Source organism: Bufo bufo, chromosome 7 (genome assembly GCF_905171765.1).
Source record: "Bufo bufo chromosome 7, aBufBuf1.1, whole genome shotgun sequence".
Lineage (NCBI taxonomy): Eukaryota > Metazoa > Chordata > Amphibia > Anura > Bufonidae > Bufo > Bufo bufo.
The window spans coordinates 41,921,997-41,945,545 of NC_053395.1; positions in this window are offsets into that span (position 1 = coordinate 41,921,997).

The following is a 23,549-nucleotide window of genomic DNA, read 5'->3' on the forward strand; positions in this document are numbered from 1 at the left end:
GTATAGTGATTTTATGAATCATAAAAAAAATATCAAGCAAAAATTATTACTATTGTTATTTTCATCCTTTTTTTCCCTGCATAACCAATAAGAGAAATTTATGCTTTAGCTTTTTGGGGAATTAATCTTTTTAATATTTCAAACAGGCTTTGATGTTTTATATGTTATTACACTATGCTGAAAAGTACATATTTTTTCGACTCAGTTTTAGTAACAGCTGTCAAATTTATTTATTTCATTCCCTTCAAACTAAAGATGTGATGCTGCAATTCCTGCTGAAATCTGAATTATTTGTACCCCCTTAAATATTAGTTGTTTTATGTCTGTTCTGTGCACTTGATCTAGTGATGTCAAAGTAATCATGTTGTTAAAGGGAACCTGTCACCAGGAAATTCACTGATAAACCAGGCACAATGTCTGCTATGGCTGGCTCAGCTGAATGTAATGATACCTAGTGATGGACGAACAGGGACGTTCGCGGCGGGCCCCATTGACATTAATAGCAGGCGACCTGGAAAATCTTCAGGTCATATTTGCAGCCACAAAATACTTACTAGAAGTGCACAATTAGTCCCACAACATGGACAGTGACATACCAGTGACAAAAAATATTAATTTTAATCAGGGGCCATTTTTATGCGTCTTAAAGGGAAACTCTCAAAAATGTACCCTGCTGGTGTAGTGTCCCACTAGGTGAATGTGGGGACTACACAAGGGTCAATTGGGCCACGTGGTACTCCTACTCCTGAGGGACAGTGGCAGTATATTTAACTGTCCATTTTAATGTATTTTCTATATGTTTTTATATGTATTGTTCCCCTGTGATATGTACAGCAGGCCTATTAGGGTGTAGTTAGGCATCCTAGGCACTAGGGGGAGCTAGTGAACACTTAGTATAAATACTTAGACCCAGACAGGGAGGAGTTAGGTTCATAGTCAGGAGTCTGTGGAGACAGAAGTGAGAGGGCACCAGCCAGAGATATGCTGAGGGCCTCCTCCTGACATGCAGCTAGATAGTCCAGGCTTCTAGTTGCTACCAGGAGGCTAGTGAAGGATTATAGCCTACCTGTGGATAATGAGATTCAGTTAGCTCAGAAGATTTACCCCATGAGAAGAGTTACCTCCTGGGAGAAAACCTGCAGTTCCCACAAGCCAAGCAGAGTCAGTGTTACCAGCTAGTACAAGTAAGCTGAAGGGCAGAAGAAGTAGTAATGTAAAGCAAGGATAAATACGAGAGGAAGATTGTTACCAAGGATAAAAGCCAGCATTGAGGTATCCGGGCCTTGGGATAAAAACCAGACAGGAGTTCTAAGGAACAGTGTACACTATTTCTGAGGAGAAGGTACAGCCTGATTCTGAGCATGTTGTTGTTTACCCTCTGAGTATCTTGCAAGGAACAGTATACCTGCCATTGATGTGTAAAGCCTGCTTGTAAAGTGTATCTTGTATGTGGAACTGAATTGACATCCATCTGTACAAAGTTGAACTATTTTCAAGTAAAGCAAAGTTTAGTTCACTATCCCATCTGTGTACCTCACTTATTACAACTATAAATCGGTGTGCCACCGTTACAGGCACTGGCGTCACAAATCTTAAAGGGACCTTGCCCCAGGCACATAAAACACCTGCAACATCCAGAGCACCTTATCCACCACCAGGCCTGGTCCCTAAATACAGAGTGTGCCCCAGAGGACTCCTGTGCCAGCCTCTTCTTCACTGCTGTACGCCTGCCCAGGGTTTCCCTACAGAACTGTGAGTAACCCTCGCTTGCCATTAACCGTGACCTCACAATCGCAATACCCTGCAGGTCTGGTGTGCTGCACTGGAGCCTAGAAAAGTTTTAGTACAGGCCCCAAAAATAGGCATTCACCTGACAGAAAAGAACTTCTGATGATGTGGCTGGAGGTACATTAGGCGATCACCGGATAAAATTTTTACTGTAGGCCAGTACAGGCCCCAAAAAGTAGGCATTCGCCTGACAGAAAAGAACTTGTGATGATGTGGCTGGAGGTACGGTACGTTAGGCAGTCACTGAATACACATTTTACTGTAGGCCACTGGAGTATAGGCCCCAAACATTAGGCATTTACCTGATAGAAATGAACTTGTGATGATGTGGCTGGAGGTACATTAGGCGGTCACTGGCTAAAAATTTTACTGTAGGCCAGTACAGGTCCCAAAAATTAGGCATTCACCTGACATAAAAGGCCTTTTATGCCGCTGTATATACATAAGACAAGGACCATTCTTTGTTGTGGGTGGTTTTGGATATGTGTGGGCCGGCATGCGGAAATTCAATTACATGTGGTCATCACAGGTGTTGAATTATTCAGAGATCCATGCCTCATTTATTTTTAGAAATGTGAGGTAGTCTACACTGTCGTGAGCTAGGCGAGTGCGCTTATCGGTCACGATCCCCCCTGCTGCGCTGAACGTCCTTTCAGGCAGGACACTCGACGAGGGGCAAGCCAAGAGTTCCATGGCAAATTGTGCCAGCTCTGGCCACAGGTCAAGCCTGCACACCTAGTAGTCCAGAGGTTCCTCGCTTCTCAGAGCATCCACATCGGCTGTTTACCCGATGTAGTCGGGCACCTGTCGGTCTAGGCGTTCCCTGAGGCTGGATCCGGAGGGTGGCTGTCGATGGGTTGGCTGAAAGAATGATCTCATATCCGAAGTGACAACACATCTTAAAACCGCCCCCTTCTTGCATGTGAGGTAGGATTGGTACCCGCACCTGTTTTGCTGTGGGTGGAAATTCCTCTGCCAGCGCCTGCAACAGAAGAACGCAGCATCTCTCGCAGCAAGGCCTGGAAATGTTGCATTCTGCTAGCCCTCTGTGATGCTGGTAACATGTCCGCCATTTTGCACTAAATTGGAAGCGGTAGAGCGCCCTGGCTCCTGCTCATCGCCCAGGAGAATGACATCCTCGGTCTCCTCCCCTCAGCCACGGAAAGCACCAGGAATCCCCGAAAAGTTTAAAGTCCCCCTCAAAGCCTGCTCTTCTTGCTCCTCCTCTCCCCAAACCACCATCCTCCGCTAACTCCTCTTCAGACTCCTGCTGATTTGTCTCGGATGGAGTAGCCCCCCCTGGGTATTCATTCAGCATTGCGACTTCCTTATCTTCTTGCTCCTGCTCCTCGATGGCTTGATCAATGACACGACGCAATGCATGCTCCATAAATGTCACTGATGGCGCCCTGGCTGCGACTGACCAGTTTGGTGATCTCATCAAATGGGCGCAGAAGTCTGCATGCGTCGTGCATGATCAGCCACTGGAGCAGTGAACAGAAACCAAGCTCCCCAGAACCTGTCCTGCTGCAGAGTTCGTACAGGTAGTCATTAACATCATGTTGCTGCTGGAGCAGCCTATCAAGCATATACAAGGTGGAGTTCCAGTGCATCGGGCTGTCACAAACATCGGATGGACAGGTGGTGTCGCTGCTGCAAAGCGAACCATGACCGTGTAAGATCTTCTAAAATAGCCAGAGATTTTCCTGGCCTGCCGCAAGACGTCCTGGACCCCGGTATATTTGGCAACGAATTGCTGCACGACTAAGTTCAGGATGTGTGCCATGCACGGCACGTGTGTCATTTTGCCCTGTTTCAGATTGGCACCGTTGTCACACATCACTTTACCAACTGTCAAATTGAGCACGGTTAGCCACTGATCAGCCTGTTACCGCAGAGCTGAAAGCAGTACAGGACCGGTGTGGCTGTTGTGCCTGGAAGACGATGGCAAAGTCTCACCTGGGACGTTGAATAGGTTCTGGGGAGCTTGGGGGGGGGCGCAGTGGAAGAAGCGGTAGCAGTGGAAAAGGAGGAGTCAGTCAAGGAGGAGACGGAGGATGGAGTAGGAGGAGGAAAAGAAGAGGGAGGCCTCCATGCAATCCGTGGCGGTAACAGCAAATCCACGGGTAACATGCTTGACGGCCGTTTGAAGGTTCACCCAGTGGGCAGTAAAAGTTATGTACCTTCCCTGCCCGTGTTTGCTAGACCAAACGTCTGTGGTCAGATGTATCTTGGCACCGACACTGTGTGCCAAAGATATATTCACTTGCCGCTGAACGTTGGCATATAGCTCTGGGATGCCCTTCTGGGAGAAATATTTCCTTCCGGGGACCTTCCATTGCGGTGTGCGAATGGCCACAAATTTTCTAAAGGCCACCGAGTCCACCAGTTTATATGGCAGTAGTTGGCGGGCTAGCAGTTCCGACAAGCCAGCGGTCAGCTGTTTGGCCACTGAAGCCTGCCTTCTGCCAGATGAACGCGATGACGGCACTGTGGATGGTGGAGGACAAATGGAACTAGAGAGGAGAAGGACAAGGAGAAGAGGCAGGATGTGGAGCACCAGGAGTGTGGCTTTGTGGGTTCCGACGGTGTTGCTCCCACTGGGCTCGTGATGGTAGGCCAGGTGCCTTCTTAAGGCGGTCGTCCCTATGCTAGTGTTGGGATTACCGCGACTTATGCGTTGACAGCACAGGCTGTAGATGGCAACACTATTGTCAGCAGCTGACACGTTAAAAAAATCCCACACTGCGGAACCATGTGTCGGTGTCCTGGGAGGGCCAGAAGTGACCGTGCATGGTGGATGGCTCGCTCCAGATACATTTGCAGCCTGCTTTTTGCCTCCTGTGCCCTGCGAGCTCTGCCTGCTTCTCCTCGTTCTCCTCCGTCTCTGCTGCTCCGTCTCTCCCTCTGAACTCCCCTTCTCTTCCTCTCTTATGGGCACCCATGTGACGTCCATCGACACATCATCATCTTCACCTTCACCACCACTGACATTTGAGATCTTGGAGTAGGCAGCAACAGTGGGGACCTCCCTCCTTGTGCTGATCTGGGTACTGTAGTCAGACCGCTGGGTGGCGGCCATTGCTACCTCCTCTTCCTTATTCGATGTCAAGAATGGCTGCGCATCGTAAGGTCTGCTAATGTATGGGAAAATAATTCCTCTGATTCGAGTGGAGGCAGTGGCGTAACTACCAGGGAAGCAGGGGAAGCGGCTGCTTCGGGGCCCGGGCTGACAAGGGGCCCGGGAGCAGTGTCTCATACACACACACTTACTGTGTGTACATCATTTTACGTTTTCAGGCCGGCCCCACCCCCGAAAACAACACCTCCAAATCCCCTGCCCTTTACATTTGGTGCGGTCACATAGGGGCCCGCCCCCCTCCCATCCATCCTACTTCCCCATTCATTAACACAGGGCCTGCTTCGGCGGGCGACTCCGTCCATGATTATCTGCTGACTCGCTGCCTCTTCTGCCTGCATAGTGTGACACTTGCCAGAGAACAAGTCAGCAGCACACTATGCAAATGAATCTCTTCAGGCAGCACAGTGGCAGCCCGCCCCCAAATGAAGTCCTCCTCAAGGGGCGGGGAGGCTGGGAGAAGAAGCACAGCAGAGGGCGGAGGGAGGCACAGCAGGCATGCACAGCACTCGTTTTTTCAGGTATGTGCCTGGGCCCCCATGTTCCCCCCCTCCCCCCCTTGCCTGCTGCAGCTGCACCTGCACTAGTGCACAGTGGTTCTGGGGCCTCTCTGGGCATGAGGAAAGAGGAGGGCAGGGCAGAGTCAAAGTAGTTAACCCTTTCCTCCTCTCCCAGTCTGTCAAGTTCACAGACTGGGAGAGGAGGGGAGGTAAGACCAGGTACAGCAGCAGGCAAAGTTCTGAGTGTGCAGCCATGGCAGGCTGCAGCATGTAGCTGCCATCCCAGTCCCACCAGCCTCCTATATAATAAAATGCATTCATCTGCTTCTGTTATAGTACAGGAGGCTGGCAGATGCTGGGATCGCCCCCTGGCAGCTGCATGCTGAAGCCTTCAGCATGTAGCTGCCAGGTAGCCAGATCACAACCTCTGCCCACGCTTCCTCTGCCAGCCTCCTGTACTATAGCATGCGGGACATGGCAGCCTCCCCTCTCTGCCTCCACTGCTCTGCCATGTACTAGTGCTTATTATGGCTTTCTCTTAAGTTACATATACACAAATGTGATGCCAGGATGGTTCTGGGCTGGCATCGGGTGCATGCATATGTGTGCCATAATAAGCACTAGTACATGGCAGAGCAGCGGAGGCAGAGAAGGGAGGCTGCCACGTACCGCATGCTATAGTACAGGAGGCTGGCAGAGGAAGGAGTGGGCAGAGGTTGGGATGAAAGTTCCAATCACCCCCTTTCACAGTGTTTTAAATATAGGTAAATAAACATAAAAAAAAAACATTGCTATGTCCAAAAATGCCTTCACTATTAAAAAATATAAATAATTTTTATTCAAAAAGGGTACCAATAAAAACTACAATTCATCCACCTGAAGAAAAGCTTCAGCTCTTTAGGCAGAAATCTAAAAAAAAGTTTTAGCTGTCAAAAAAGTGATACAAAGAGAAAGAGAGGTTTTTTGAAAGGTTTTATTTTAAGTAAGGGTCCATTCACACGTCTGTTGTTCTGGGTCCGCATCCGTCCCACAATTTTGCGGAACAGGTGCAAACCCATTCATTTCAATAGGGCCGCAAAAGATGCGGACAGCACACCGTGTGCTGTCAGCATCCGTAGTTCCATTCCGCGGCCCCCGCAAAATAAGATGGAACATGGCCTATTCTTGTCTGCAATTGTGGACAAGAATAGGCATTTCTATCATAGGGAACTATCAAAATGCGAAACGCACGCAGCTGGTATCCATGTTTTGCGGACATTTTGTGGACCGCAAAACACTTGCGGACATCTGAATGGACCCTAAGGGAGGGGGGCCCTGTAAAAAATTTGCTGTGGGGCCCAGTCAGTTCTAGTTACGCCCCTGAGTGGAGGGGCTATGGTGGTGGTGTATTTGGGGGTGCACACAGCAGAGAGTGAGGAGGGTGCAGATACAGAGGATGAGGAGAGTGCAAAAGCGGAAGGCTAAATGAGCAACCAACTCTGGTGCGCCCTTTGAAGTAATCGCAAGCGCCTTCTCTAACTTCCCACTTAGGCTCTGGCCTGATGCACCTGCCCGACCCCTACCACCCCTGCGTAACAGCCTGCCTCTTCCTCTGCCTGTCATTTTCAAAATGACCCTGTGCCTAATTCCCTAGAGAAGAGCAGTATTTGTGGAAGCAGGTATATCGCAGGCCTCAATCAATATTTTGTGGAAACAGGTATATCAAACCCCTTAATCAGTATTTTGTGGAAGCAGGTATATCGCAGGCCTCAATCAATATTGGGTGGAAGCAGGTATATCAATCCCCTTAATCAGTATTTTGTGGAAGCAGGTATATCGCAGGCCTCAATCAATGTTTTGTGGAAGCAGGTATATCAAACCCCTTAATTAGTATTTTGTGGAAGCAGGTATATCTAACCCCTTAATCAGTATTTTGTGGAAGCAGGTATATCACACCCCTCAATTTTTTTTTTTGCCAGAACAGTTAAATCACACCACCCTGTTTATTTGGGGCAACAGGTATATTGCAGCCCTCAATCAGTATTTTGTGCAAGAAGGTATATCACACCCCTTAATCAGTTATTTTTTTTTTTGGGGGGGGGGGGGCAACAGGTATATCACACCTGTTGCAATTAGTTGTTCCAATACCTCTTGTCCCTCTATATAGCTGCGGTATCGCAGCAGAACCGCACACAACTGCTGCACAATACAAATGCACTATATACTTTCTATGTTAGAAAGTATATTATAGGTATATCACACCCCTCAATCAGTTTTTTTGGGGGCAGCAGGTATATCACACCCGTTGCAATTAGTTGTTCCAATAGCGTTTGTCCCTCTGTATAGCTGCGGTATAGCAGCAGAACCGCACACAACTGCTGCACAATACAAATGTACTATACTTTCTATGTTAGAAAGTATATTATAAGTATATCACACCCCTCAGTATATTACACCTATCGATAGCACACCTATACCAGTCCTTAAAAGGACTTTTGTGTCACTCTTTGCTAGCATTTGGTGTCCCTAAAAGCCTGTCCCTGCTCCACAAAGCAACCTCTCCCTACACTGGCAAAACATAGAATGTAAAATGGCTGCAAGATCAGGTTCTTTGATAGGGTGGGGGTGTGTCCATGTGCTGAAATGTCTCAATTGGCTGTCCTGTCCCACCTGATGTATGTGCCATGGGTCAAAGTTCGGCGCAATGCAAAAGAACAAGTTTGCCTCGAAATGACCGCCGGGCGAACCGCAAGGCCATCACTAATGATACCTTTCAGTTAGCGATCTGTTGCTTCATTCTGGAGAAAAAGTACTTTCCCATATACAAATGCGCAGTTAAGTGCACTGAGGTCGGTCCCAAACGACTCTATGCACCCTTGCTCCTCCTGCTTTCACTGCCAGCCCCTACCGCTCCTACTTGATTGATAGAGCCATTTACAATGACTATGCAAGAACCTGGTCCTGTCAATAAAGAAGAAGAGAGAGAGGATAATCCTATACATAGTTGCCTTGCTGGATTATCAGGATTTTGCCCAATGGATCTCAATTTTTATGCTATAAAGTTAATGTCAATACTAGTGTTGATCGAGCACCAAGTAATATCTGTCTAGGAAAATAAAAGAGAAAAAAAGGCTTGAAGCGCCACTCCCCGTGATTCTAAATATAGATCGATTGGTTTGATTAGGAGAATACCGCAAATCGATAAATCAATGCACCCTAAGTATTTTCTATGCCCTTCAGTTATGTGTATAACAATGGTTATAAGTAGTGTTGGTCGAGCACCAAAGTGCTCAGGTGCTCGAGTAGAACACTTTGGGATGCTCGGGTGCTCTACAGAGCACCCAAGCACAATGGAAGTCAATGGGAGAACCCGAGCATTAAACCAGGCACCTTCTGCTCTGAAGAGGGAAGGGTGTCTGGTTCACAGGAAAAGGTCAGAAATTAATGGAAACACCACCAAAATGGTTCGGGAACAGCATGGGAGGATGTCTGGATGCATCTTGGACTTCCAGGTCGCTGCTGGGAACGATGTTGTCCGAGTAGTACGCCACTTTTACAGACTGACAATAATACGCACAAAACCGAAGATAAAAACGATTTTAGAGGAAAAATTGTTAGGAAACATTCTTTCCTGTATATTTACTTGTATATAAAGTGCAAGTGCTGCCAAAAATTACAAGAAAGAGGCACTCCAATACAACCTGTATATCACATAAAGGCCAAAATGCTGGCCAAAAGGCAGCATAACATAAAGTCAGACATGTGTGCCAGAGTCCCAACAGATAAGACTTCGCTGTCCTCATCAGGAGGGTGACTCTCAATCTCATCATCCTCGCAAATGTTCAATTGTTTTACAACAACTGACTCTTCATTACTACTACTACACTCAACATTTGCACTTTACAGTGCTGGCGTCACAAACACAGCCCAGCAACCAAAGCACCCTAAGCATACACACTACCATCAAGTATACCTCAATTTCCATCTGGCTTGTGTTCCCTGCAATAGAGAGTGCCCTGGAGGATTTAGTGCTGTCTTTCTCATCACTGCACGCCGACCCAGGGAGGCTCTGCTAACCGTGAGTAAATTAACTACTACCCCCATCGGCCCACCGTGAGCCTCATGTGTTTCCCCTGTGGACCCGGTCGCTGCACCAGCGCATGCTCACATCGCACAACAGTCAGTGAGCTGGGAATTGCAAGCGCAGCTGCAGCGTTGCCAGACCGGCAGCAGCTGTAGATGACTTGCGGAAATGGGCACACATGCGGCACACCTTCACCAGTAGTTTATGAAAATTGGGGTAGGTTTTGAGAAACCGCTGAACCACTAAGTTGAACACGTGGTCTAGGCATGGTATGTGTGTGGGCTTGCAGAGCTCCAAAGCCGCCACCAAGTTACGGCCATTATCAGGCATAACCATGCCTGGTAGTAGGTTGAGTGGCGAGAGCCACAGCTCAGTATGGTCCCTTATACCCTGCCACAGCTCTGCGGCGGTCTGCTGTTTGTCACCTAAGCAAATTTGTTTCAGCGGCCATTCCCCACTGCAGTGCTACACTGCTTCCAGCTACTGACTGATGGCTGACTGGTGCTGCAAGATGATAATTCAGAGGTGGAAGTGGAGGAGGAGAAGGGGGGATTGCAGGCACTAATGTAGGTTGTGGTGGAAATTCTGATGGAGGTAGGGCCCGTAATACTTGGCGTCGGTAGCACCAGTGCCATCCCAGGGTACGACTCGCTCCCTGCCTACACAACGTTCACCCAGTGTGCCGCCAGGGAAATGTAGCGTCCCTGGCCAGAAGCACTTGTCAATGTGTCAGTCGTTAAGTGGACCTTCCCAATAACTGCGTTGGTCAGGGCACAGGTGATTTTACCGGACACATGCTGGTGTAAGGCGGGGACGGCACACCAGGAAAAAAAGTGGCGGCTGGGGACTGAGTAACGAGGGACGGCCACCGCCGTCAGGCTGCAGAAAGCCTCTGTGTCCACAAGCCTAAATGGCAAGATTTCCAGGGCCAGCAATATGGAAAGGTGCGCATTTAGTGCTATGGTGTGTGGGTGGGTGGCTAGGTATTTGCGCTTTCGTTCAAAGGCCTTGGATGCTGCGATGGGACACAGAAGTGGATGTGATAACTGATGGTGCTTGCAAAGGTCCAGGTGCAGGGTGGGAGGCATCCGGGCCTGCGTCTTGGACAGGGGATTGGCCAGCACGTAACAAAGGGGTAAAGGAGGCAGTGGTGTTCACGTCCCTGCTCATTTTTGTACGGCACAGGTTGCAAATGACAATTCTTTTATCGTCTGCACTTTCCTCAAAAAAGCGCCAGACTGCGGAACACCTACCCCTTGGCAAGGGAGATTGCCACAAGGGGGTGCTCCAGGGAACAGTTGCGGGCCTGTTTGGTGTGGCCCGCCTTCTCCCTTTTGCCACCCCACTGCTTCTTCCAGCCTGTTGCGGTGCTTCGGATTCCTCCCCCTCTGTACGGCTGTCCTCGCTCGGCTTGCCACCTTCCTAGGTTGGGTCAGTGACTTCATCGTCCACCACCTCCTCTTCCACTTCCTCACTCTCATCATCCTCCTGACTTTTTGACCTAAAATAAACCTCACTTATTGACAACTGTGTCTCATCCTCATCATGAACCTCTTCATACACTAATTACAGTTGACTTATTGACAACTGTGTCTCATCATCATCAATCTCGTGAAACACTAATTGTCGTTCCCCAACGTCATCTTTTTCTGACTGTAGATGCTCAAGAGTTTGGGAATCAGTGCACAAGATCTCCTCATGTCCCTCGTCAAGTGGGCTTGGCGAGAGGGCCAAATCAAGGAATGGCGATGAAAAGAGCTCCTCGGAATTGTTTTCCAAGACTCTCCATGGTGGGAGGAAGGAGGATCAGGGTGAGGAGTCTGTTGACCAGACTCTTGGCTACTGAGACTGGACTTTGTGAAAGACAGGGTGGTGCTTAACTGACTGGAAGCATTATCTGCTGCAATCCAAACGACCACCTGGTCGCACTGCTGTGACTTCGAGAGTGCTGTCCTGCGCCGCCCTGCAAACTGAGACATGAAGATAGGTATCGTGGATGAGTGTGTTTCTTGTGCTCTGGCAGCAGGCACAGTTTTACCCCACCCAGGGCCACGGCCTCTGCGTGCACCATCAGTAGCACAGCTACTTCCCCGTCCCTAGCGTTATGCCCCCATTGTCTCAGATGGGAATACCCTTTTAATATTTTTTTTTAAACAGCACCACTGTTGCGTTGTCTGGTACTGCAGCTAAGCACCATTCACTTGATTGAGCTCGTGGACAAAAGGGTTGCCGTTGCCGTTTCTGGAGGGAAAAAAAGGAGACCGATTTTTCCCAATTTTTGATAACCACATTGAAGAGCGTTAAAAGTCCAGGGCAGTCAATGATCCAGCATTTCTTCTAGATTTTTCCTGTATTACCATTATATGTTCTATCCTGCTGTAGACAGCATTTATTCCACATATTTCTCTATAGTTAATTGAAACATATTGTACCTTTAGGCTGTACAGCCATATATCTTACCTTTGTAACGTATAGGGCAGGTTTCAGACATAGTATACATGCAGGGGGGTCAAGTGTTGCAATTCTTTCTTTCCCTACAGACAGCTGCTACCTATTCTTCCATGACCTCTAGGGTTTTCCAATTACGTGAAGATATCAGCATCTTCACCTCTAACTATCCGACGGCTATATCTTCAGCACGGACTTGGGGATTCATTCTCAAGGTTGTTACGTTTCTCGCGTTTCTCTCCAGTAGTCTGTTTCAATACTTGATTCCTGTCTACAATGAATACATTTCCAGGCATATCTCTCAAATTCCCACCTTCCTCATTGTGGAGACTTTTGCGTTATGATCTCAGATTAATGGATTGTGGGATCAATGAACCTGTGCCCGCCGCATCACAAGAAAATTTTTCTATATTGTATCTCAATAATAGTTTTTCTTGGCATTAGTCACTAAGGAGAGCGTCAAATAAGGGACATGGCCCTGGTCGTGGTGCTGCTGGTGTTGGTGGCCCTGTTGCAGGGAGAGGATGTGGTCGATCTGTGCCAGCTAAACGCACAAGTGAAACACCTTCCTCAGGTGCGAGTAGGCGACAGAACCTTCAGCGTTATTTGGTAGGGCTGAATGCAGCACTACGAATGGTGAGGCCAGAACAAGTACAGGCGATAGTAGATTGGGTGGGTGACAGTGCCCCCAGTTCCTTCACATTGTCTCCCACCCGTCCCTTGCTAAAAGATCAGAGTTGGCACCTGCAGCCCATGGCCATCAGTTTTTCACCTCACCCCCTTGCAAATCAGCCAAGCAGTCTGAGCCCCAAGTCATGCAGCAGTCTCTTCTGCTTTTTGATGATTCTGCTAGCAGGGTTTACCAGGGCTATCCACATAGCCCTGCCCCAGAAGTGGAAAAGATTGAGTGCACCGATTCCCAACCACTTATCTTTCAAGATGAGTACATGGGAGGACCATCGCAACACGTCTCGGATGATGACAAACACAGGTACCAACTGCTGTGGCTTTCGAAAGTGTGCAGACCGACAAGGAGGGCAGGGGTGAAGACTGGGTGGAAGATGATGTGGAGGACGATGAGGTCTTCGACCCCACATGGAATAAAGGTCATGCGAGTGACCTGTGTAGTTTGGAGGAAGAGGCGGTGGTGGCACAGAGCCACCAGCACAGCAAAAGAGGGAGCAGGGTGAAAAAGCGGAGCAGCCGTCCCCTAGACACTACGCCTGCTACTGCCCACCACACCAAGGGACCGAGCACTGGCGTGGCAGTTCTTCAGACAATGTGCTTACGACAAGACACAAGTGGTTTGCACACTGTGCAATCAGAGCCTGAAGCGAGGCATAAACGTTCTAAACCTGAGCACAACCTGCATGACCAGGCATCTAAGTGCAAAGCATGAGCTGCAGTGGAGTGGACACCTCAAAAACTAAGAAAGGTCTCTGGCTCCTCCTGCTTCCTCTTCTGCTGCAGTTTCGGCCTATTTAACCCCCTCTGGAGTGACAGTGGCACCTGCCACCCCGCAAACAGAGGATGTGCCACGTCAGCTGGCTTAGTGACGTCATACGTCACTGCACACGGGATCATCAATCAAGTTGGTGGCTATGATGATTAATGGGGATTAATTCGAGCTAGACATGAAATTTCCCCTACCTTTTCAGATCTACTGATATACTACTTGTATAGTATTAGGATACTGTCACACTGCGGAGTGGCTTAGATATGGGTGTGGTGTGGCTTGAAAACGTACCGGCATACAAGCTGTGGCAGTATTCAACTGACTCATTACAACCAATTGTTTTTTTTACTATTTCCAGGTCCAGCAGTACCCCATTTCAGTGGTTGCACGGCAGCACCGTATGGCATACCCCTTTAGCAACAACAGTGCCACAGTAGTAGCTCATGGTACTGATATTCAGTTAAGTAGGTCATACAGTTTAGATAGAACTTATCCAAAATAACAAAGAAGCTTTACTCACCTCCACTGATCCCCTGCCATTGCTGTCCCAATGCTGCTCCAGTCCCCACAGTTTTAAACTTTCTATCTTGGTTACCCCCCTCCCCCCCATGCCTATGAATTAGCTGAGCAGGTGTTTCATAGCTTTTCCGGCATGTTGAGTTAGGGCAGGAAGTGAAGAGCAGCAGAGACCAGAGCAACATTGTAATGGCAGTGGAGGGAAATCAGTGGAGGTGAGTAAACTTTTTTCTTAATTTTTTTTTGCTATTTTTACTAGTTCGGAACATTTTTATTGATTCTCCCTGGGGCACCATTTTAGTAGTATACAGTTAGCTCTTGAGCTCCCCCAAGTTCTGGTTGTGGGCTGATAGAATTTTGTTATTTAACTCTATGGGGAACAGGGGACGTGACATCATGGCGTAAGTAGGCTACGTCGTGCCTCCCTCCTCTCGTTCTACCTCGCCACGCTGTGCTCTGCTCCGCTTGGCCCGCGGGATGCATCTGCTTCTGGGCTTTGGAGGCTGTGTATGCGGCTGGACCTTCTGAATGCCTTCTGTGTTGCTGTGCTGTGACTACTTGATGTTTGGTCGGTGCTCCGTAGATGGTTGATGCGTCCGGCTCCCTCTGGCTCCCCTCGATTCCTCCTCTCTTCGTCCCTCTGTTCCCTCACTCTTCGCTCCTAGCTGGTCCCTGGAAGAAGGTTTGAAGTGATCTTGCCTCGTGTTCTCCCCTGTTTTTTTGTTTAATCCTCCCTGCTCCCTGCTGACCCTCCTGTGTTTGGTTCCTCGCTTCTATAGTCCGCTGCTTGTTGTTTCCCTGACTCTAACACTAGACCTGTGTTGATTTTGCCTTAAATGACTGTTGTGTGTTATTTTTTTTTGTTACTCCGTCTATTATAAGAAGACTGGTCAGATTTGTTTATATTTGTTTGGTCTAAAGTAAGTAGGATCAAAAGATAGGAAGAAAAAAAGAGAAAAAAGGAAAGAGAAAAGATAGGCAAAATAATGAAAGGGGGGGCAGGAGGAAAAAGGAAAGAGGAGGAAAAAAGAAAAAGAAAGGAGAGAAAGGTAAAAAAAAATGAAGAAAATGGCTCCCAAGCAAAATAGGCGATCTGCGGATTATTCATCTTCCAAAATGGGGCAGAAACCGATAGAATCCGCAAAAATTGGCCAGTTTTTGAAATCTCCAAATGTAATTACAAGAGCAGGACAAAAAGGGTCGTATGCTTTGTATGTTAAGAAAAAATGCTGGATCTAGAGTGGAAGAAGTATTGGATGATTACACTCAGGAGGAGGGGGCGGAGAGGGAGAATGTAAATAACTCCCCTAAGGATGGATCTTCTCCACTAAAGGAAATTCTGGCTGTGGTTAAAAAAATGGAGAACTAATACTAGATATCTCAACGCAGCTTGGGGTAATTTGGGACAAGGTCACAAAGATACGGGACAGAGTTACTACCATAGAAAAAAATGTGGGGGTCTTGGAGAAGGAAGTTAAAATGTTTAAAACTGAAATCCCCATGTTTAGAATGGAGGGTAATTCCTTAAAAAAAAAAGTGGTGGATTTGGAAGACAAGACGAGGCGATGCAACGTGAGAATCGTGGGCCTACCTGAAGGAATGGAGGGAGATAATCCTGGTGACATGATACAGACTTTAATTTTGGAGAAGTTTGGAAAGGAGCACTTTTCTCCATTATTTTTTTGTGGAAAGGGCCCATCGGGTTCCAGGGGGTAAACCAATCCCTGAAAGGCACTCACAGATACTCCTGGCGAAGATACATGTTTCACAAGATAGGGATATGATCTCGAGAAGGGCAAGGGAGTGCACCGCCTATAGAAATAAACTGTCTTTATTTACTGATTTCCCAAAGGACATCCAAGAAAAGAGACATAGTTGCATCAAGGTCAAAAAATGTTTGCAGGAAAAGGATATCAAGTATTCATTTGTTTATCCGACTAAACTGCGGATAATTTTCAATAGTGTGACTCATTTTTTGACACTTCTGACCTTGTGGTAGATTGGCTTGATCGTAATAATATCTGAGCAGTTTTTTCATATTTTTTTTTAATTGCTGGGAGTGGATGAGAGGAGGAGGAGTGGTCTCAGTTGAGAGATCTGTTGCAGAAATGTGGCGGATCAAGAAGTTAGGGGGAGGTTATAGTTTGTGGGGTGGGTTGTGATGTATCTTCCAGGTTTGAGGGAGGGTAGGAATTCTGAGTAGTTCTTCACTATGGGAATCTGTTGGCTGATTGATGTCGGTTAGAATTTTAACTTGGAATGTTCGGGGTCTTAGAGATAAGTTAAAAAGACAGGCGATCTGTGATTTGGTTCAGACATCTTCCAGCGATTGTCTGCTTAGTGGAGACTCACTTCACTGAGAGGATAATGCAGCGTCTTGGTGGGGGATGGGCCATGCAGACTTATTATTCTACCTTCACTAGCTACTCCAGAGGAGTAGCCATAAAGGGATCGATTTTGTCTGCCGGGCATCCTCTATTGATAAGCAGGGGAGATTTGTTTTTCTTTATGGAAAACTCGTTGGGAGATTATGTATTTTGGTTTTTATTTATTCCCCTCCCCCTTTTTTTTCTTTATACAGGGTGGGCCATTTATATGGATACACCTTAATAAAATGGGAATGGTTGGTGATATTAACTTCCTGTTTGTGGCTCACTAGTATATGTGAGGGGGGAAACTTTTAAAGATGGGTGGTGACCATGGCGGCCATTTTGAAGTCGGCCATTTTGAATCCAGCTTTTGTTTTTTCAATAGGAAGAGGGTCATGTGACACATCAAACTTATTGGGAATTTCACAAGAAAAACAATGGTGTGCTTGATTTTAACGTAACTTTACTCTTTCATGAGTTATTTACAAGTTTCTAACCACTTATAAAATGTGTTCAATGTGCTGCCCATTGTGTTGGATTGTCAATGCAACCCTCTTCTCCCACTCTTCACACACTGATAGCAACACCGCAGGAGAAATGCTAGCACAGGCTTCCAGTATCCGTAGTTTCAGGTGCTGCACATCTTCACAGCATAGACAATTGCCTTCAGATGACCCCAAAGATAAAAGTCTAAGGGGGTCAGATCGGGAGACCTTGGGGACAATTCAACTGGCCCACGACGACCAATCCACTTTCCAGCAAACTGTTTATCTAGGAATGCTCGGACCTGACACCCATAATGTGGTGGTGCACCATCTTGCTGGAAAAACTCAGGGAACGTGCCAGCTTCAGTGCATAAAGAGGGAAACACATCATCAAATAAAATAGCATTCATAAAATGATCCAAACATGAAGTAGACATATGGGGAATGTAAAGTAATAACTATTGAGTTATTACTATCTATTATAAAAGTAGAGAAATTGAAATTTGCAAATTTGCTAATTTTTCCAAATTTTTTGTAAATTTGGTATTTTTTATTAAAAAAATTAAATATTTGGACTCAATTTTAACACTGTCATGAAGTACAATATGTGACAAGAAAGCAATCTCAGAATAGCCTGGATAAGTAAAATCGTTTTAAAGTTATTACCACATAAAATGACACATGTCGGATTTGCAAAAAATGGCCTGGGCAGGAAGGTGAAAACTGGCCCGGGGTTGAAAGGGTTAAAGGAATACTTAAGGGCAATTCATAATTTTATTACCCAAAAATTTAAAGTGGTGATCCCATTTACGGTAGAATGTTGGATATTCAGCTACCTTTCCAAGGCAGCTTACCATAGAAACATAGAAACATAGAATGTGTCGGCACATAAGAACCATTTGGCCCATCTAGTCTGCCCAATATACTGAATACTATTAATAGCCGCTGGCCCTATCTTATATGAAGGATGGCCTTATGCCTATCCCATGCATGCTTAAACTCCTTCACTGTATTTGCTATCACTTCTGCAGGAAGGCTATTCCATGCATCCACTACTCTCTCAGTAAAGTAATACTTCCTGATATTACTTTTAAACCTTTGCCCCTCTAATTTAAAACTATGTCCTCTTGTAGCAGTTTTTCTTCTTTTAAATATTCTCTCCTCTTTTACCTTGTTGATTCCCTTTATGTATTAAGCAGTTTCTATCATATCCCCTCTGTCTCGTCTTTCTTCCAAGCTATACATGTTAAGGTCCTTTAATCTTTCCTGGTAAATGTTATCCTGCAATCCATGTACCAGTTTAGTAGCTCTTCTCTGAACTCTCTCCAAAGTATCAATATCCTTCTGGAGATATGGTCTTCAGTACTGAGCACAATACTCCAAATGAGGTCTCACTAGTGCTCTGTAGAGCGGCATGAGCACCTCCCTCTTTCTACTGTTAATGCCTCTCCCTATACACCCAAGCATTCTGCTAGCATTTCCTGCTGCTCTATGACATTGTCTGCCTACCTTTAAGTCTTCTGAAATAATGACCCCTAAATCCCTTTCCTCAGATACTGAGGTTAGGACTGTATCTCTGATTTTATATTCTGCTCTTGGGTTTTTACGCCCCAGGTGCATTATCTTGCACTTATCAACATTAAATTTTAGTTGCCAGATTTTTTGACCATTCCTCTAGTTTTCCTAAATCCTTTTCCATTTGGTGTATCCCTCCAGGAACATCAACCCTGTTGCAAATCTTTGTGTCATCAGCAAAAAGACACACCTTACCATCGAGGCCTTCTGCAATTTCGCTGATAAAGATATTAAACAATATGGGTCCCAGAACAGATCCCTGAGGTACCCCACTGGTAACAAGACCTTGGTCTGATCATACTCAGATAATGGGTTGCATCAAAAGGGCATAGATGCCCGTGATGAGAACATATTCCTACCACTTTACAAATCATTAGTCAGACCACACATGGAGTACTGTGTACAGTTCTGGGCTCCAGTGAACAAGGCAGACATAGCAGAGCTGGAGAGGGTCCAGAGGAGGGCAACTAAAGTAATAACTGGAATGGGGCAACTACAGTACCCTGAAAGATTATCAAAATTAGGGTTATTCACGTTAGAAAAAAGACGACTGAGGGGAGATCTAATTACTATGTATAAATATATCAGGGGTCAGTACAGAGATCTATCCCATCATCTCTTTATCCCCAGGACTGTGACTGTGACGAGGGGACATCCTCTGCGTCTGGAGGAAAGAAGGTTTGTACACAAACATAGAAAAGGATTCTTTACGGTAAGAGCAGTGAGACTATGGAACTCTCTGACTGAGGAGGTGGTGATGGTGAGTACAATAAAGGAATTCAAGAGGGGCCTGGATGTGTTTCTGGAGTGTAATAATATTACAGGATATAGCTACTGGAAAGGGGTCGTTGATCCAGGGAGATATTCTGATTGCCTGATTGGTGTCGGGAAGGAATTTTTTATTCCCTTAAAGTGAGGAAAATTGGCTTCTACCTCACAGTTTTTTTTTTGCCTTCCTCTGGATCAACTTGCAGGATGACAGGCCGAACTGGATGGACAAATGTCTTTTTTCGGCCTTATGTACTATGTTACTATGTTACTATGTTACTCCATTGACTACAATCCTCTGTTGTCTGTCCCTCAGCCACTGCCTAATCCATTCAACAATATGGGAGTCCACGCACAAAGACTGCAATTTATTGATAAGCCCTCTCTATGTGGGACAGTATCAAAAGCCTTACTAAAGTCTAGATAAGCGATGTCTACTGCACCTCCGCCATCTATTATTTTAGTCACCCAATCAAAAAAATCTATAAGATTAGTTTGGCATGATCTCCCTGAAGTAAACCCATGCTGTTTTTCATCTTTCAATGCATGGGATTTTAGATGTTCCACAATCCTCTCCTTAAGTATGGTACCATAAATACAAAATAATTATTTTTATTAAAATAATGTTTTTGGCGAGACTTTTGATTGTATGGGCTTGGTTTTCACTTAATATTCCAAGTATAAACACATGGCTAAACATTGTTAATAAGATCAAAAAATATGAAAATATTTTATATAAGCAATGAAATTCTAAGGAAAAATTGATTAGGGTATGGGGAGATTGGAAGTTTTAAGTTTTCCTGCCTCTATCTCCTCATTATCCTTTCCGTCTTGTTAATGGAGGGGATGGGAGATGCATCGCAAGAGGGAGGGAGGTTGGGGGGAACTAGGGGGTAAGGGTTAAAATTAGGAAAATGGAAATAATAATGCTTATATTTTATTCTGTATGGAAAATTATTGTTTGGTTTTCTAATAAAAAATGCCAGTAAAAAAAAAAAGGGAGGGCAAAGATTAAATCAATGTGGAAACAAATGTACTAGAGAAATGAGGAAGAATTAATAGAAAACAATATTGTTACATTGATGGAAAAAATGTCTTGATTTTTCTGTCCATTCAAATAATTAGGAACCTTTTATGTGCCATTATCAATTTATTAAAGAGGAACAATACGCACATAAAAAAAAACTCTATGGGGAAGATTTACTAACACTGTTTTTTTATACAGAACGAAGATGTGACAACTTTATAAAGAACCACGCATATCCTAGTTTGTGGTATCTGTGACTGTTCATGAAATGGAAAGTACACCACCTCTGGGCTGGAGTAGATTTCAGCTATAATCTGTAAGATAAATGTATAAAACCCCACCCACTGCTTAAATAAGGCCCGCGAGTGCAGTAAAATCTCAAAAAGTTGCAAACAAATAATTCCAGTGATCTTTATAAAAAATAAATAAATGGGAAAATGTTTGACTTCTACAGCCAGCATCTGTAGGTTTTGTAGTAGTTCAGGCTGATCTTGTCTGACACCTTGCTCTGCAGCCATTATCTCTGTGTTCCTGAGAGCTCATAAGCACTTATTTCAGCTGAATTCTTATCAATCAGTCACATCCTGAAAGATAGACAAGAAGACAAAGGGTTGAACACTTTAATTAGAGGTGGGACGAATCCAAATTTTTTCGAATCCGAATCCGAAAAGGTTCTCGAATATATTGAATTTTTCGAATCTCGAATCCTACGAATCCTGTACATAAGAATTGTGTGAACGGTGTAAGAAACAAAGTCAGACTGCGTCAGTTTGTCTGAACCTCTGCCTCCACCCCCAGTCACGGTCACACCCTCTATGACCGCGATTGCTACGCCCCTGCTCCTATCACTACAGAAATACAGGGTAATTTAGCACACATACCTCTTACATCCAGTGACGTCTCCTTTGATGTAGATGTTCTCTTTCCTCGTCTTCTCCTTTCAGACCTTCAGACCAGACACCATTTTTCAGCCATTTTTCGTCTCTGCAGTTTGACAAAAAAAAATCTTAGTTTACTACTTTTCCATCATCCTTGCATTTTCTGGACAAATCATCCTACCACCCCCAATACTGTGCTGCTGTGCTCCCCAATACTATACTGCAGAAACAGATAATACCCCTGATAATACCAGTACCACACAGAGCCCCCATATAAAATACCCCTCCTTTGTGGCCTCAGTAGATGCCCCCATAGTGCCCCCCAATAATGTGCCAATAAGAAGTGGCCTCACAGTGCCACCCAATAATGTGCCAGTAAAAAGGATCCCCATAGTGCCCCCCAATAATGTGCCAGTAAGTGTTCCCATAGATGCCCCCCCCCCAATCATGTGCCAGTATCTAGTGCCTCTCTCCCCCCATGTGCCAGTTTTATAGTGCCATCTCCCCCCCCCAATATGCCAGTATCAGTGCCATCTCCCCCCATAATGTGCCAGTATCATGGTGCCATCTCCCCCAATGTGCCAGTATCATAGTGCCATCTCCCCCCCAATGTGCCAGTATCATAGTGCCATTTCCCCCTCAATGTGCCAGTATCATAGTGCCATCTCCCCCCCAATGTGCCAGTATCATAGTGCCATCTCCCCCCCCAATGTGCCAGTATCATAGTGCCATCTCCGCCCCAATGTGCCAGTATAATAGTGCCATTTCCCCCCCAATGTGCCAGTATCATAGTGCCATCTCCCCCCCAAATGTGCCAGTATCATAGTGCCTTCCCCCCAATGCGCCAGTAGTATCATAGTGCCTCCCCCCCCCCCCAATGTGCCAGTAGCAGATAAAAAAACCAAAAACTTTTACTTACCTCCGCTGCGATGCAGGCCTCTTCCGGCCTGTGTCCCGCGCTGTACGGCTCAGGCAGCGCGATGATGACATCATCGCACCGCCTGCACCGCCCTCTGATAGGCTGCGGGCCTTGTGTCGGCAGCCTATCAGAGGAACAGGGAAGAGAGACGCCTCTCCCTCCCCTGCCGCAGCAGCGAAGCGCTCATCTCTTGCTGTGCCCTGCCGCCGGGATTCGTCGGATTCGTATCGGGTAAATTACGTCGGGATTCGAATCCACGAATCCCACGAGTCCAGCAAGATTCGAGGGATTCGTGGATTTGAGGGATTCGTCGTCCCACCTCTACTTTTAATAAAGCCACTTTGGATAGTTTTAGCCCAAAATAAGTACTATGCAATCATAAAAATGCATTCAAAGGTATCCATAGCCTTTAAAGAACACTCCACACTAGAAACAACCTCAAAACCAGACAAACTGAATGATAGGGTTGATCCTGCTAATTCAAATGATACCTGTTTTGTCAAATTCAGATGTGCCATTCCTGAGAAACAACACTGCTTTTCTTTATGCAGCTGGGGGCTTCAGTGCACCGATGGACGTGGCCAGCACTGGAAAGCAGAGGAGCTGAGGTGAGCCAAGGTGCGGGGTTTAGCCTATTAAAGCACCTCAGTTATTCAGCTTTCCAGAGCAGGCCACACCCTCACTGCTCATGGCAGCTTTGTGAGATTTTTCACAAGATGGTATCGTTTTAATCAGCAGGATAAGCTCTATCAGGCAGCATGCCTGGTTTAATAGGGTTGAGTCTGCTGACATATGCACTTTAAAGGGGTTCTGCACTTTGTTTAAACTGATGATCTATTCTCTGGATAGATCATCAGCTCCTGATCGGCGGGGGTCCGACACCCGGGACCCCCGCCGATCAGCTGTTTGAGAAGGCAGCGGCGCTCCAGCAGCGCCGCGGCCTTCTCACCGTTTACCGCTGGCCCAGTGACGTCACAACTAGTATCACTGGCCTGGGCGCGGCTAAGCTCTGTTCACTTGAATGGAGCTTAGCCCCGCCCAGGCCAGTTGATACTAGTCGTGACATCACTGGGCCAGCGGTAAACGGTGAGAAGGCCGCGGCGCTACTGGAGCGCTGCTGCCTTCTCAAACAGCTGATCGGCGGGGGTCCTGGGTGTCGGACCCCCGCCGATCAGAAGCTGATCATCTATCCAGAGTGCAGAACCCCTTTAAGGATGGACTTTCACTTCCAAGTTTTCTTTTATGCATGTTAATTTTTATTTATTTATTTTTTATTTTTTTGTGCCTTATCCCTTTGGTGTGTGAAAGCACACGAGCCTTCTTCACATTCTGCATCTATTTTCCATTGGCAGAACTTTATTTTACATTGCATCCACAAAAGATTTTGCCTCACATAGGCATATATCAAACGAACACACATGGGCATGACTGGCAGACAATAAAGAGCAGGAACATAGCCAGACCGAACATGACGCCCCCAGCAGGCTTCAATTAAAATGCAAATTAAAGATTTTTCTAGATTCCACTAATTAACATCAAGTCGATGGGCAAACAGGAAATCAATGAAGTCTGCAGCGCATATCACTAAGCAACATGTTGTGATGTCACACTCTGTCAC